We start from the raw sequence: 14493 nt of genomic DNA, 5'->3' as shown, positions 1-14493 counted from the left end.
GCTTCAGACAAAGAACTGGCATAGGACCCAAAGGCTGACATCAAAAAACATAGCAGAGGGTGAGAACATCATATGTCCACTTACTTTTATTGGTAGGCTGGCCAATTTTATTATTGAAAAGAATTATTTGTGTATTGAAAAGCAAGTTCAAAAGGAAATAAAATCAAAATAATAGAACTAGTTGTGGCTTTGGCTTTACATTGATTTGGTGCAATGAAAATTTTAGAAAACTTTCAGAGGTGCTCCTGCCTCATAAGCATTTCTTCTAACAAAAAACTCATTAATACTGCATTCTTGTTCTTCCAGCAGTAAACTGCTGAAAGCTATATTTATCTAGCACCTCTCACACCCTCAGAACGTTCTGAATTTCTTTAGAGCCAATGAAATATTTCCAAAGTGTTATCATCACTGCCGAAAAGACGACAGCCTATGTGCACACTCCATACTCTCGCAAACTATAATGTGACTATGACCAGATAATCTATTTCAGCCTTGCTGGCTAAGGAAGAAACAATGTCCAGGAAACCCTCTGTCCATTCATTTTTAAAACCGTGCCTTATATAAAAGCCCTGGGAGAGCCTCAGTTTAACATAACATCCATTCCCTCATACTGCACTGGCTCCATCTTGGGCTCAAATTGCAGGAGTGGAACTCAAGTCCACAACCTTTTGACCCAGAGGAAAGAATGCAACAACAGGGTTTTCATTCCTGTCTACGGTTAGATTTTTTTTTGAATAATATTTTTCAATTTTACTTTTTTCTTCAAAACATTGTATTAAAAAAGGGGAAGAGTGCCAGTTGGATCCTGATTCAAAATTTATGGAAAAATCTTGAGCAAAGGCACCTTAAATTGTGAACGGAAGGGTAAATGTAGTGCTAATTTACAGGAAGATGATACCATAACTTCATAGCCTTGAAAAACATTGTGCATTACATCTTAAAACCTCTTTCTGACTGTTGTCTAGTTGTGACTGGTTGTGAGCGTGCCTTGTGAAGTCCACTCCAACTATTATAAAACTGTGTGTCATACTTTATGAGTATTATCTTTCACACGTTATACATAATGGAAACTTCTCTTTCATTTGGAGGCAAATCAGATAGTAAAAACAAAGGCATTCATCTTGAATGTATAGCAAGTTTCAGACCAATATGCAATGTAAATATTTATGGGAAGCTTCTTTGGTGACAAAGGGCCAACAATAAACATGGAATGCAAAATGAATTATTATATTGGTGATAAACTGGTGCACTGGAAGCTGGTGGTTTTGGCAGCTCATTGGGGTGTTGGGTTGGTCGATTCCATTTGCCAATAGATTTAGTAGAATGATATGGTACTTGTAGTTTGGGTGGGGAAGATCAATGAGAGAGGAATATAAAGTTAAGGCTTGATTGCCACAGTGACTTAGAAATATGATTCCTCTAGAAATAAAGTGTACAATTCTACATTATTTCTCCTTGTTGAGATTATGAAAAAGACCACATTTTAAAACAAAAAAAAATCAAGGAGGAGAAGTTGTAATATCTTTTTGACAGAGGGCAGTAAAAATTTGAAATTTTCCATCACAAACCGTTCTTTTCCAGCATCTCAAGTCCTGTCCAAAGAGAATTAGTATTTGTTTAAAAAAAAGAAAATGCAAAGATTTTAGGAGTGAACAGCAAAGGAGTACTGGATTTGGACTTAACTGGATAAAAGTACCAGTGTAGATTTGGCCTATCATTGTCCTGTAACATTCAGCAATTCTATCAAGTAAAGGAGAAAGAAGGCTGATCACTATTCTTGCCAATAATGGGAATTCAAGAATAGGGTGCCAGAGTTCACTTTTTCTTCAAACCTGCTGCCAGCTTCAACAAAAGTCATAAATCAACTTCTACAGCAAGTAAACCCAAAAATATTTCCACACAAAGTTGAGACATTTTTAAGCACTTCACCCTTCCTGAGGTATTTATGCAAGTTAAATGACAATTTATTCCTTCATTCATTCCCTCAGTGGCAATGTTTTATTACAATTTAACCCTTCAATGAATTCACTCTGAAGTACAAGTACAGCATGGGCTGCGGGGAGTCTGAAGAAGAAAAATTGTACACATCAAATCCCAAGAAAGAACATGAACAAAGGCAAAAGTAGCAAATGTCTTAACAGACCAACGAGAAAGATAGAGTATTATATGTCTTATAGATATAAAGTTCTGTCTTTCTTGCCTACTTAATGTGAAATTCAAATTTCATATCTTGAATCAACATCATCACAGTTATCCATGCTTTTAAAAGTGCCCATTGTTTTCATAACTTTTTCATTGCACCTGTGCATACATGCATTTGTGCATATGAAAATAAACTCGACTTTGACATTGATGGAAAATAGATGGCAAACCCTGTTCTCCTCATTGTTTTCAGTTACATGCATAAGTTTTCGGTCTGGACTTTAAAGTGCTCACTCATCAACTTAAAACAATTACCCTTTTCATCACTGGGCATCATGTTTGTTATATCACATTACTTTTGCAAGCTATGTCCAGGCAACTCCACAAGCTTATTTGCCAAACCCATGATCTTTATCACCTAGAAGGAGCAGGGAACCTGGCATACGGAAACATCCCTAATTTTCAGTTCCTCTCCAAATCTTGATTTGGACATATCATAATGTTCCTTCGTTATCCAGTGGCAAAATCCTGAGGCAACTCAGCAACAATGGGAGTGCCTTCACCACAAAGACTCCAAATCACCTCATTATCATCCTCCTAAGAGCAATTACCTTGCAAGCAATGCTGCAATTCATGCACAACTTAGAGAGTTTCATTTTGGATAGCAATTGAAAAACACTGAAATCAAGAGTGGAAGAATCATTCAAAATGTATAACTTTATATTTACAGAAGAAATCCTTTTGGTTAACTCTATGACTGAACAAAATAATAAAAATAATTCATGCCTTGAAATTGGAGTACAGTAGAGTCTTCAGTGTGAATGGGTCTAGAATCTCTTGAACTAACACAACCAAACATGTCAACTATTAGTTGCATAGAATGCATCTGGAGTGATGGCATTCACTACACAAGGTTGATGTACAGTTCTGCCAGAAAATGAATCACATTTTCTGCTTTAAGTAAATCATTATTTATTTACAAACAAGCGCATTTTCATAAGCTCCACTCACTTCAGCAATGAGATTCAAAATAAGATACCTTCATTAGTCACATGTACATTGAAACACACAGTGAAGTGCATCTTTTGCGCAGAGTGTTCTGGGGGCAGCCTGCAAGTGTTGCCACGCTTCTGGCGCCAACATAACATGCCCACAACTTCCTAACCTGTAAGTCTTTGGAATGTGGGAGGAAACTGGAGCACCCAGAGGAAACCCGAGCACCCAGAGGAAACCCACGCAGACACGGGGAGAACGTACAAAATCCTTTCAAACAGCGGCCGGAATTGAACCCGGGTCACTGATGTTGTAAATTGTTACGCAAACTGCTACACTACCGGGTCAAAGGACCAACCACTCAATTGACACAGCTGTTGTCTGCTGCAGAACATTCAGAGGGCAGCTGCTCATTCAGGAGTCTCCTATTTTTCACAAAAGCAGTGAGGATTCAAGAGAATGCCATTTTTGTACTCATCACCCTTTATCACAGATGCTTGTGTGTTGGTCCCATTGAGTAGGTTACACATGGTACAACCACGAGGCAAGTAGCAGAAAAAGGACCTTCAGTCCCTAGACCCCAGGAGAGGAAACAAAGATCTCCATTCCCAAAACCCTTTCCTCAAGCATGTTCAATGAGATGAGCTCTTTTCTCTAGCCCTCTTGGCCACATTTCAGAGTTTGTTATGTATTGCAGCATTAGGGAGATCACTGATAAACTCTGCTCAGGAAAAGGGGTCTTTATCACACTGAGCAGACAAATGGATTTGCAATATTTTAAGGTTCCCGTAGGTTCAGGAGGTGATAGACTGAACTTTTGTGGCATCTGTGATCCCACTCAGAGTCCTGAGCTCTTCATGAATTGTTAAGATTATCAGTCACTGAACACACAACTCCTGGTTGACCAGGACACATTTCTTCCGATCAATGCTATGTATCCTGAGATGTTCATTTGAAGCAACACACACAAAATGCTGGAGGATCTCACGGGTCAGGCAGCATCCGTGGAGGCAAATGAACAGTTGACTGTCCTGATGAAGGGTCTCGCCCCAAAACGTCGACTGTTCATTTCTCTCCATGGATGCTGCCTCCAGCATTTTGTGCGTGTTGCTCCAGATTTCCAGCATCTGCAGTCTCACTTGTGTCTACGTTCGTTTGAAGGTAGTTTGGATTGCTTCTCATATTTCACTCAGTGCATACTCGAGAACTGGATCTCGAATGATCAAGGCCATCTCTCATTTGTTTTCAGACTCCTACTTGTACTCCAGTGAGTATGGCTGAATACCATTAAAACAATTGGCATTAAACCACCAGGAGCCGAGGGGAAACATCATCAGGGTCTTCGGGATGTGATTGTGGTGTCAGCCCTGTGCTACGGACACCATACAGTACTCTTCAGAGGGGTTTTATACTTTGTCAGCATATGCTGCTTTCTGCACAACTTTGCCATTGGGGTGGGGTGGGGGGAAGTTTCACCTGAAGTCTGGGAGGAAAAGGAAGAGATGTTGGAAAAATGGGGACAGTAGGTGGCAGGGAAGGAGGAAGAGGATGATCTTGGCAGGTGTCAGCAAAATGAGGTCCTGTCCAGATACATTGTCAGGGCCAATCTTATTACCTGGAGATACTCTGGAGAGTCCCATTCCATTAGCTCCACACCCAGTCAGGGGAATGATAGGGTGCAAACACACGTGTTCACATGTGCTTTTGTTATTTAACTGTTGAATTCTCATGGAGAAAGATCACTACCAAGATAACTACACAGCTTCCACTCTACATTTCAACTGCATTTACAGTTAATTCTGAAAGCTTTAACCCGTCTACAAATAAAACTACAGGAAACTTGTACAAAGCTGACAATTATAGTGCTGAACAGCTTCTACTGCACTTCCAGGCCATTTATACAGCAGTAACAAAATTACTGGGCATTATTGACAACTTTCTTACATTCAAAAGGATTCTCAGTCTCAAATATTTATCCTAATTATTCCCAATTAATGAAAGACATTGCAGAAATGACTTCATTATTACCAGCTGTGTTCATGTAAATTTCTCAGCATATATGGGAATCATTCACTCCAATCAAGTGAATTCATTTTGCTTTACAGAGAAAAAAAGTGCGATTTCAATTTGCATGAAAGTCAACAATGGCATTACAATTGGTAAAAACATATTTTTGAAACATAAACATAATTATTTTACTCATAACTGCATCACAACAAATTATGTAGCTGGGCAACCTTGTAATTCATTGAACAATTGGGATGCTGCATTGAATCCAATGGCATCTGAGGTTGAGGCAAGGTATTTAAAGAAACAGATAACAAGACAGGAAAGAAAAAAATATCGATTTTGTTCACAATTTTGTTAGAATATTTAGCATTATGCTAACACAGCATCATAGAACACTACAGCACAGAAAACAGGCCATTCGGTCCTTCTAGTCTGTGCCGAAACTTTATTCCGCTAGTCCCATTGACCGGCACTCGGTCCAGAACCCTCCAGACATCTATCCAATTTACTCTTAAAACTTAAGAATGAGCCCGTATTTATCACGTCAGATGGCAGCTCGTTCCACACTCCCACCACTCTGAGTGGAGAAGTTCCCCCTAAACCTTTCCCCTTTCACCCTAAAGCCATGTCCTCTCGTACTTATCTCTCCTAATCTAGGTGGAAAGAGCCTGCTCGCATTTACTCTGTCTATACCCCTCATAATTTTGTAAACCTCTATCAAATCTCCCCTCATTCTTCTACGCTCCAAGGAATAAAGTCCTAACCTGTTCAATCTTTCCCTGTAACTCAACTCCTGAAGACCTGGCAACATTCTAGTAAATCTTCTCTGCACTCTTTCAATCTTAATGATATCCTTCCTATAGTTAGGTGACCAGAACTGCACACAATACTCCAAATTTGGCCTCACCAATGTCTTATACAACCTCACCATAACATCTCAACTCCTATACTCAATACTTTGATTTATGAATGCCAGGATGCCAAAAGCCTTCTTTACAACCCTGTCTATCTGTGATGCCACTTTCAGGGAATTATGTATCTGAACTCCCAGATCCCTTTGTTCTTCCGCACTCCTCAGTGCCCTACCATTTACTGTGTATGTCCTACCTTGATTTGTCCTTCCAAAATACAATACCTCACATTTGTCTGCATTAAATTCCATCTGCCATTTTCTGGCCCATTTTTCCAATTGGTCCAGATCCCTCTGCAAGCTTTGAAAGCCTTCCTTGCTGTCCACAATGCCTCCAATCTTAGTGTCATTAGCAAACTTGCTGATCCAATTTACCACATTATCATCCAAATCATTGATGTAGACAACAAACAACAATGGTCCCAGCACAGATCCCTGAGGCACACCAATAATCACAGGCCTCCAGTCTGAGAAACAATCATCCACCACCACTCTGTATTCTCCCACACAGCCAATTCCAAATCCAGTTTACAACCTCTCCATGGATACCTAGTGTTTGAACCTTCTGAACTAACTCCCATGTGGGACCTTGTCAAAGACCTTACTCAAGTCCATGTAGACAACATCCACAGCCTTTCCTTCATCGACCTCCTCAAAAAACTCTACAAGATTCGTTAAACACGATCTACCACGCACAAAGCCATGCTCACTATCCTTAATCAGCCCCTGGCTGTCCAAATACTTGTATATCTGATCTCTCAGAACACCTTCCAATAATTTACCTACTACTGATGTCAGGCTCACCGGCCTATAATTACCTGGTTTACTTTTAGAGCCTTTTTCAAACAATGGAACAACATGAGCTGCCCTCCAGTCTGCCAGCACCGCACCCGTGGCTAAGGACATTTTAAATATATCTGCCATGGCCCCTGCAATTTCTACACTAGTCTCTCTCAAGGTCCAAGGAAATATCCTGTCAGGCCCGGGTGATTTATCTACCTTTATTCGCTGTAAGGCAGCAAGTACCTCCTCCTCTTTAATCTCTATATTTCCATGACACTACTGCTTGTTTCCCTTCCTTCCATATCCACTATGCCAGTTTCCTGAGTAAATAATGATGCAAAAAAAAACTGTTTAAGATCTCCCCCATCTACTGAGGCTCCACACATAGACGACCACCTTGATCTTCTAGGGGGCTAATTTTGTCCCTTACTATCCTTTTACTCTTAATATAGTCGTAGAAACCCTTCGGGTTTACCTTCATATTATCTGTCAACATCTTAACTCTTAAATCGTTGTCATGTCTTACAATCTTGATTGAGTTTTTTTTGAGGTGGTGACAAAGGTGACTGATGAGGGTAGGGTAGTTGATGTTGTCTACATGGACTTTAGTAAGGCAACTTTTATCAATGCACCACAGAAAGCATCCTATCCGGATGCATCACAGCTTGGTATGGCAACTGCTCTGCCCGTGATCGCAAGAAACTGCAGAGAGTTATGGACACAGCTCAGCACAACACGGAAACCAGCCTCCCCTCCATGGACTCTGTCTACACTTCTCACTGCCTTGGTAAAGCAGCCAGCATAATCAAAGACTCCACCTACCCTGGACATTTTCTCTTCTCCCCTCTCCCATCGGGCAGGGGATACAAAAGCCTGGAAGCATGTACCACCGGGCTCAAAGACAGTTTCTATCCTGCTGCTATAAGACTATTGAATGGGTCCCCTAGTACGACAAGATGGACTCTTGATGTCACAATCTACCTCGTTTATGTCCTTGTACCTTATGGTCTGCCTGTATTCCACTTTTTCCTGTAGCTGTAACACTTTATTCTTCACTGTTGTTGCTCTCCCTTGTACCAGCTCAGTGCACTGTTGTAATGAAACAGTCTGTATGGATGGTATGCAAAACAATGTTTTTCACTGTACTCGGTACATATGACAATAATAAACGAATTTACCAAATTACTGATTCGCAAGATACAAACTTGTTTTTTTTTTAAAGAAACAGATGACATCTTGTTAACATTATTTTGGTGAAAACCATACCCAATGTATCTTCAGAGCAATCTCATTAAAGGTGTTGACAGAAATAGTCACTAAGAGTGTATACAATTGCTTATCTCTTATAAAGAACATAAAGTACATGGAACAGAACAAAAAAATGACATACAGGGATGTAAATTTACTAACTCCAGGTTTACATAGACCAGCAGCTTATATTACAACAAATTACAGACCAATACATAAAATACATTTGAAAGATCTTGTAAGCAAATACCAAAATAAAAGTTAGCATGAACTATTCAGGTCACATCTTAAAACAAAGCAGTGACATAGGTTTTCTCCAGAGAACCTTCCATTGCTGCTGCTGGGGTTGTTTTATTTTTTTTCCAGCACAACTATTTCCTGCCAAAGAATAGTAAAGTGATCTTTAGTAGCCAATCAGGTTGGTCTTTACATTAACCACACATTGAGAGCATGTTGCATGTTCTTTGGAAAGTGCAGTCATCAATTTTATAATAGAGAACAGATGTGTTGGGAAGGGGGGTTGGTGGTTAGAGTTAAGAAAATACAATCTCTAGGAAGAGAAGCTCCACAAATACACAAGGCGTATTTGTAAAACTCCTATCAGATGCACAAACGGTTTGCAAGATATTTTTCCCATTGCCTTGTCAGAATTTTATGGCAATGACATATAGCAATGCAACAGTATGCAAAACAATCAGTTTTCTTTTAAGGTAATGAACATGTGCAAACATATATGCCCCTTCTAAGATGCTGCCCATGTCAAATTTCTTAATTTTTGCCTTGTGCAGTACAACATAGTACAGAAACAGAACATTAGATTCTGGAAAAAACAAATCTAACACATCATAAAAACTCCCAAGCTTTGAAAATCTCAAACCTTGCTTTGAAATAATTACTGCATCAGATGGTGGTGTAGAGAGATGGGAGGACTTCACTGGCAAATTCTCTTGTATCAAGTCAGCAATATTTTTCAGTCCACCAACATACACTGCACACTTGAGGCAAACTGTTTTTCCAGAATTCTTTTATTAATAGTATGCAGTGTAATATGGGCTCACAAAAATATGAATGCAGCACATCTATCACCTCAGGACACCTTCCCATCTTCAGATGTGCAACTGTGCAGATTCTCTCTTCTCTCTCAAAATTCCTTAGCTTCTCTATCCTTAATGTATTAATGACAGTACTTACAAATAAAATTAGAAAAAGAAATTTAAATGATACACGTGCACTTAAGACATCCAGGTGTGTAGTTTTCTCCCATGAACTACATACATTTCAGAAGGAAAATGTATCCAACACAAAAGTCCTCTCAGAAACAAAGATGCCAAACTCTCCTTCCTTCATCAATAAGCTAACTGCTTGTTCAAGCACATGCAGAGGATAAAAGATGTACTGTTTGGGGAAGTGGTCCATACCAGAAGACCAGTAGCTCCATTTAAAGCTTTCAATATTGATTATGACAGAAGAGAATTGATGATGTGCTGGGAAGTAGCACCATGTCCACCTGTGATTTCAACAGCTTCATGGTAAAGATCAATACAGATGGTCATAGAACTAAAATCATTCTATATCTATTGGTTAACCAATAGAAGGCAGAGAGTTGGGATAAATGATTGTTTCTCTGGTTGGCAATCAGTGGTGAGCAGAGCGCTGCAGGGATCGGTGCTGGGCCCACAACTGCTCATGATATACAATAACGATTTGGATGAGGGGACCAAGTGTACCATATCTAAGTTTGCTGATGATACTAAATTGAGCAGAAAAGCAAATTGTACAGAGGATGCAGAGAGATATAGATAGGTTAATTAAGTGCGTAAGGGTCTGGCTAAATAGGTGGAGCTGAGTCCACAGCCAGATCAGCCATGATCTTATTGAATGGCGGAGCAGGCCCGATAGGCTAGATGGCCTACTCCTGCTCCTATTTGTTACATTCTTATCATTAACCAATCACACCTTCATTTGTGGCAATATGGCAACCGTTTTCCTAGAATCAGCTCATGAATGGAAAACAGTGTATGATGTCTGCTCAAAGTTTGAAATATCCATCTCCTGATAAAGATAAAAGGATGCCAGGAAACCTTATCACGTAATTTACTGTAAAGTCAGTTGTACAAGACCCCAATCACACTCCTACACCCTTTTGCAGACTTCAACTTTAGGAAAGCTAACTTTCTTGAAAAATCCCCAACTTCTTTTCTCAGCCTATTGTCTGTCCATGTGACTGAGAGTATCTCACTCTTCAAACAGTACTTAAATTTCTGTGAAACAAAGCTGGAAAATTGTGCCCTTATCTGCAGTGCATGGACATTGCTGAAAAAGGCCTTCAATGCCTTCATGATGAAGGGAGCAGGAGTAGAGATACAGCCTGACAGTGTTGCAGGGGAGAGGGTAGCACCTGTGTTTGGCTGGGGGAGGGAGTTTCTGATGGTAACCATCAGTTACATTGGAGTACTAGTTCAATTGGGTGGGGGAGGTTGAAGAGAGGAAATGGTGTGGCAGTCCAAATGCTGCCCCAGCTGATGTCACAACCTATAATATGAGAAGGTTTAATGATGGAGACATCAGTGTATATATTTCCCCAACTCCTCTCCATCTTCTTGGCCCCTTCAAGAAATTAAAGATAACCTATACACTGAATCTTTAAGATATTTTACTTAAAAACATTCCTGCTAATTGGTACAGCAGGTTATTGTCTTGCTTTTTCATTTAACTTAATTATAAACAAACTGAAAAGTTAAAGCTTTCCCTGCCAAAGTAAAAATCTTAAGTGAAAAAATATTTTCACCAATTTTAATTTAGAGCTCATTGATTCTGTGGTCACATGAAAATGAATTCATAATTTTGCAAAAAAAAGTTAGAAGCTTTTTGACAACGTTGAAAAGTGACAAAAGTGACAAAAATTATGCTGGTGGCAATAAAATTTATTAAGACTGCAGTAAAACAGAGCTAACACTGGGCATAAAGGTAACAAGATATTTCCTTAACTAGGACCAGCTTTCCTTGAACTTGATAAATAGGAAAAGATTGACATGTTAAACAAAATTGCTAAGCGTGCATCTTGTGCACCATTTTATATTTTCTTTGCCTTATTTCAGCTGCAGATACACACATATCTAAAATTTGTATTTGTAAAACAGTAGCACACCTGAACATATTAGGTATAAACCATGCAGTTAAGTGCAAAGGAAGAGGATAAATAAACAGTAAAGATGTAACTACTAAATAAATGAACTATCACAAACTAAAGGAAACAAAGCAGATGCCAGACCCAGATGTTATAGGGATAACTGAACACCAAAAGACAGTACTTAAACGTTAGTGCAGGACAGTGGCATAGTGATTAGGGCCACTACCTCATCGCACCAGAGATCCAGGTTCAATCCAACATTGGAGTCTGTGTGGTGTTTGCACGTTCTTCCTGTGATCACTTAGGTTTAAGCCAGGTTACCATCAGAGCAACAATATTGTTAATACAAACATAAGAGAAACTGCAGATGCTGGAAATCTGGAGCAACGCATGCAAAATGCTGGAGGAACTCAGCAGGTCAGGCAGCATCTATGAGGGGAAATGAACAGTTGGCATTTCGGGCCGAGACCCCGCAGCAGGACTGATGGACTTCATCAGGACTGTACTGTTAATACATCTCTGCTTAATAATCCTATGATCCCTTTCAGTGCAGATTCCGTTAAAACTCTCATTCCTAGGAACACATCCTGAGCACTAAGCAAGGTAGATTGTGGGATTGTCAGTCATCAGACCGGTAAAAGGTGGGATACAGTGTTCCATAAGGATTAGTTTTGGCATCATTGATATATGCAATTTATATTCACAATTTGGATTTAGGAATTGGAAATACAATTTTTACATCTGAAGGTGACACCATACTGTTGAGTACAGATAACACAAAGGAAGATTGTGACTAAATACAACAATAAAACTGCAGAATGGGTATTCAGATGAATTAATTTCTGTTCTATTTATGTAGTGAACATAATAAATATTGCATGGTAGGTAAGTGGAGGTGGAAGCAGGCTATGGAAATACGTTGGGTATGATGGTGTTGTGCATTAACAGTAATTCAGAATCAAATCCCACCATTACAGAAATGGAACTTAAAATAAAGCTGGTCAAAATGACCACAAAACTGCCAGATTGTTCACTGATGTCCTCCAATGGTGTCCCCAGTTTGGTCTACATATGACTTCAGACTCACTAATATATGCAATACATTGGAAATAAAAATTGGACTTGCCAAGTTCCCCACATCTTGTGTTTTTATTTCAGACTCCCAACTGACCTGGCAAAGATAATTAGGGAATGGGCAATAAATGCTAGTGTTGTCAATAATGCCCAGACCCCACAATACAAATAAATGAAAAAAGATTTTCTACATCTGCTTGTTGGTTTATAAAATAACTTCATAAAATTACTTTATAATCAACAAGAAACATTTTAATTTCATAATCAATATGATACAAGTTTTAATTTCAGAGTTTTGGTTTACTGAAGTGAAGTTCTGCAAATGCCAGACTGTCCATTGCATTTAACAGAGTCTCACTGGTAAACTCTTTTCAGACTTTGAAAAGAATGAGGAGTTTGCATGTATTGCCCATCCCCAGGTACCCTGATTGCAGAGGGCACTAAGTTATAGCCATATTGTTATATAGCCATATAGGCTCATATTGTTATAGCCTGACTAGCTAGGCAGGTAAATCCTCCCTCAAATTGTTAGAAATCCAGTTGGTTGTTGAATAGCATTCTACCTTTAAGCTTTTTTCAAGTATTAAATTGACAGTTCTACTGAATTCAGTTTCATGATCTTGTGGAAAAGGATGAAATGATCTCAAAGTACTGTTTGTGCACAGAGTCAAATTAGTAAATTGGTTTATTATTGTCACATGTACCAAGGTACGGTGAAAAACCTTGCATACCGTTCATACAGATCAATTCATTGCAACAGTGCATTGAGGTAGTACAAAGTAAAACAATAACAGAGTGCAGAATGAGTCTTATGGTTACAAGAAAATGCAGTGCAAGTAGACAATAAGATGCAAGGTCATAACAGTAGATTGTGAGGTCAAGAGTCCATCTTATTGTACTAGGGAACTGTTCAATAAGTCTTATAACAGTTGGATAGAAGCTGTCCTTGAACCTGGTGGTATGTGCTTTCAGGCCTTTGTATCTTCTGCCTGATGGGAGGGGGGAGGAGAGAATGTTTGGGGTGAGTAGGGTCTTTGTTTATGGTGGCTGCTTTACCAAGGCAGTGGAAGTGTAGACAGAGTCCATGGAGGGGAGTCAGAGGATCAGGATGGAAAATGGATGAGGTACATGAATGGCTATGATGCTCTGAATGTTTAAGGAGGCTTAAAAGGATGCATGGCCTACTCCTGCTTTTTCTTACATTCTCATATTTGCTAAGGTAATGAAATCTTTCTAAATCATAATCATGCTGCTGCAATGAAGCATGTAATGGGCATAATGTATCTTGGTAAAATGACAGATTTGGGAAGATACACAATTCAATCAGAACTTCTTAAATGGCTGAGCAGTGCAAACCAGAACCTGATTAAGGGGGAGATCAGTTATATTACTCTGATGCTGTAAAAAGAATAATTGGAGTGAAGATCTCTTCAGATTCTAGTCCCAAAGATAAGCAGATAAATTAAAATTACATAGACCATGCTCCCACATCCTCTGTTTTATGAAGATAAAAACATTTCAAAATTCAGTGTGTGTTTTTCCTCTAATCAGATTGATTCTTCAAATACCAAACATGGTCTGATGCAAATTTAAACATTTGAAATACCTTGGAGTAATAGATGCTAAATCTACATGAACCCTCGGCCAGAGCTCTCAACCCAAATAATGACTGTTTTTCTCAAGTTAAGTAGTCAAGTTAAAAGTATCCAAACACCGCTCAACCTCTGAATTACCAATTCTACCGGGATCACTAGCATTTAGCACCAATATGGTACACGTATGAGGTATTCAAAATATTGCATGGTTCATGTTTATAAAATATAAACATTTTCAGTGAAATCATGTGAAGTACCTTCACCAACAACAGCAAGAGCGTTGGGAATTTCACCAGCGCCAAGATGTCCATTTAAAATATACAGAAAGATTTCTGCACCTCACTCTTGGATGCTGAAGCTACAATCACTGAGACAAATAAGGAAACTATAATCACTTCTAAAGAAGAGTGAATTCTCTGGAGATTGCTTCATATTTTGTCAAGTCCTGATTGAAACTGCACTTTGATAAGTCCTAATTCAAACTTTTTGCCAACAGAAGGCGAACAAAAGGGACAAAGAGCACATGCAGAATTTTAAGACTACATTTCTCCTTCTCTCTATTTCTTTTGGGTAACAAACCCACAGCATCGATTACTCGGCTATAGAAT

The 14493-nt window shown here is 39.1% G+C and overlaps 1 protein-coding gene across 4 annotated transcripts in view; it reads right to left on the bottom strand.

The window, feature by feature from the left end:
- Positions 1–14493, bottom strand: part of scfd2 (sec1 family domain containing 2) — a 200879-nt gene that overhangs the window by 128089 nt on the left and 58297 nt on the right. The gene's annotated exons all lie outside the window — the stretch shown is intronic.

The sequence above is a fragment of the Pristis pectinata genome, chromosome 2 (assembly GCF_009764475.1).
Source record: "Pristis pectinata isolate sPriPec2 chromosome 2, sPriPec2.1.pri, whole genome shotgun sequence".
Lineage (NCBI taxonomy): Eukaryota > Metazoa > Chordata > Chondrichthyes > Rhinopristiformes > Pristidae > Pristis > Pristis pectinata.
The sequence above is the reverse complement of the archived record's forward strand: the minus strand, read 5'-3'. Positions and strand labels throughout refer to the sequence as shown.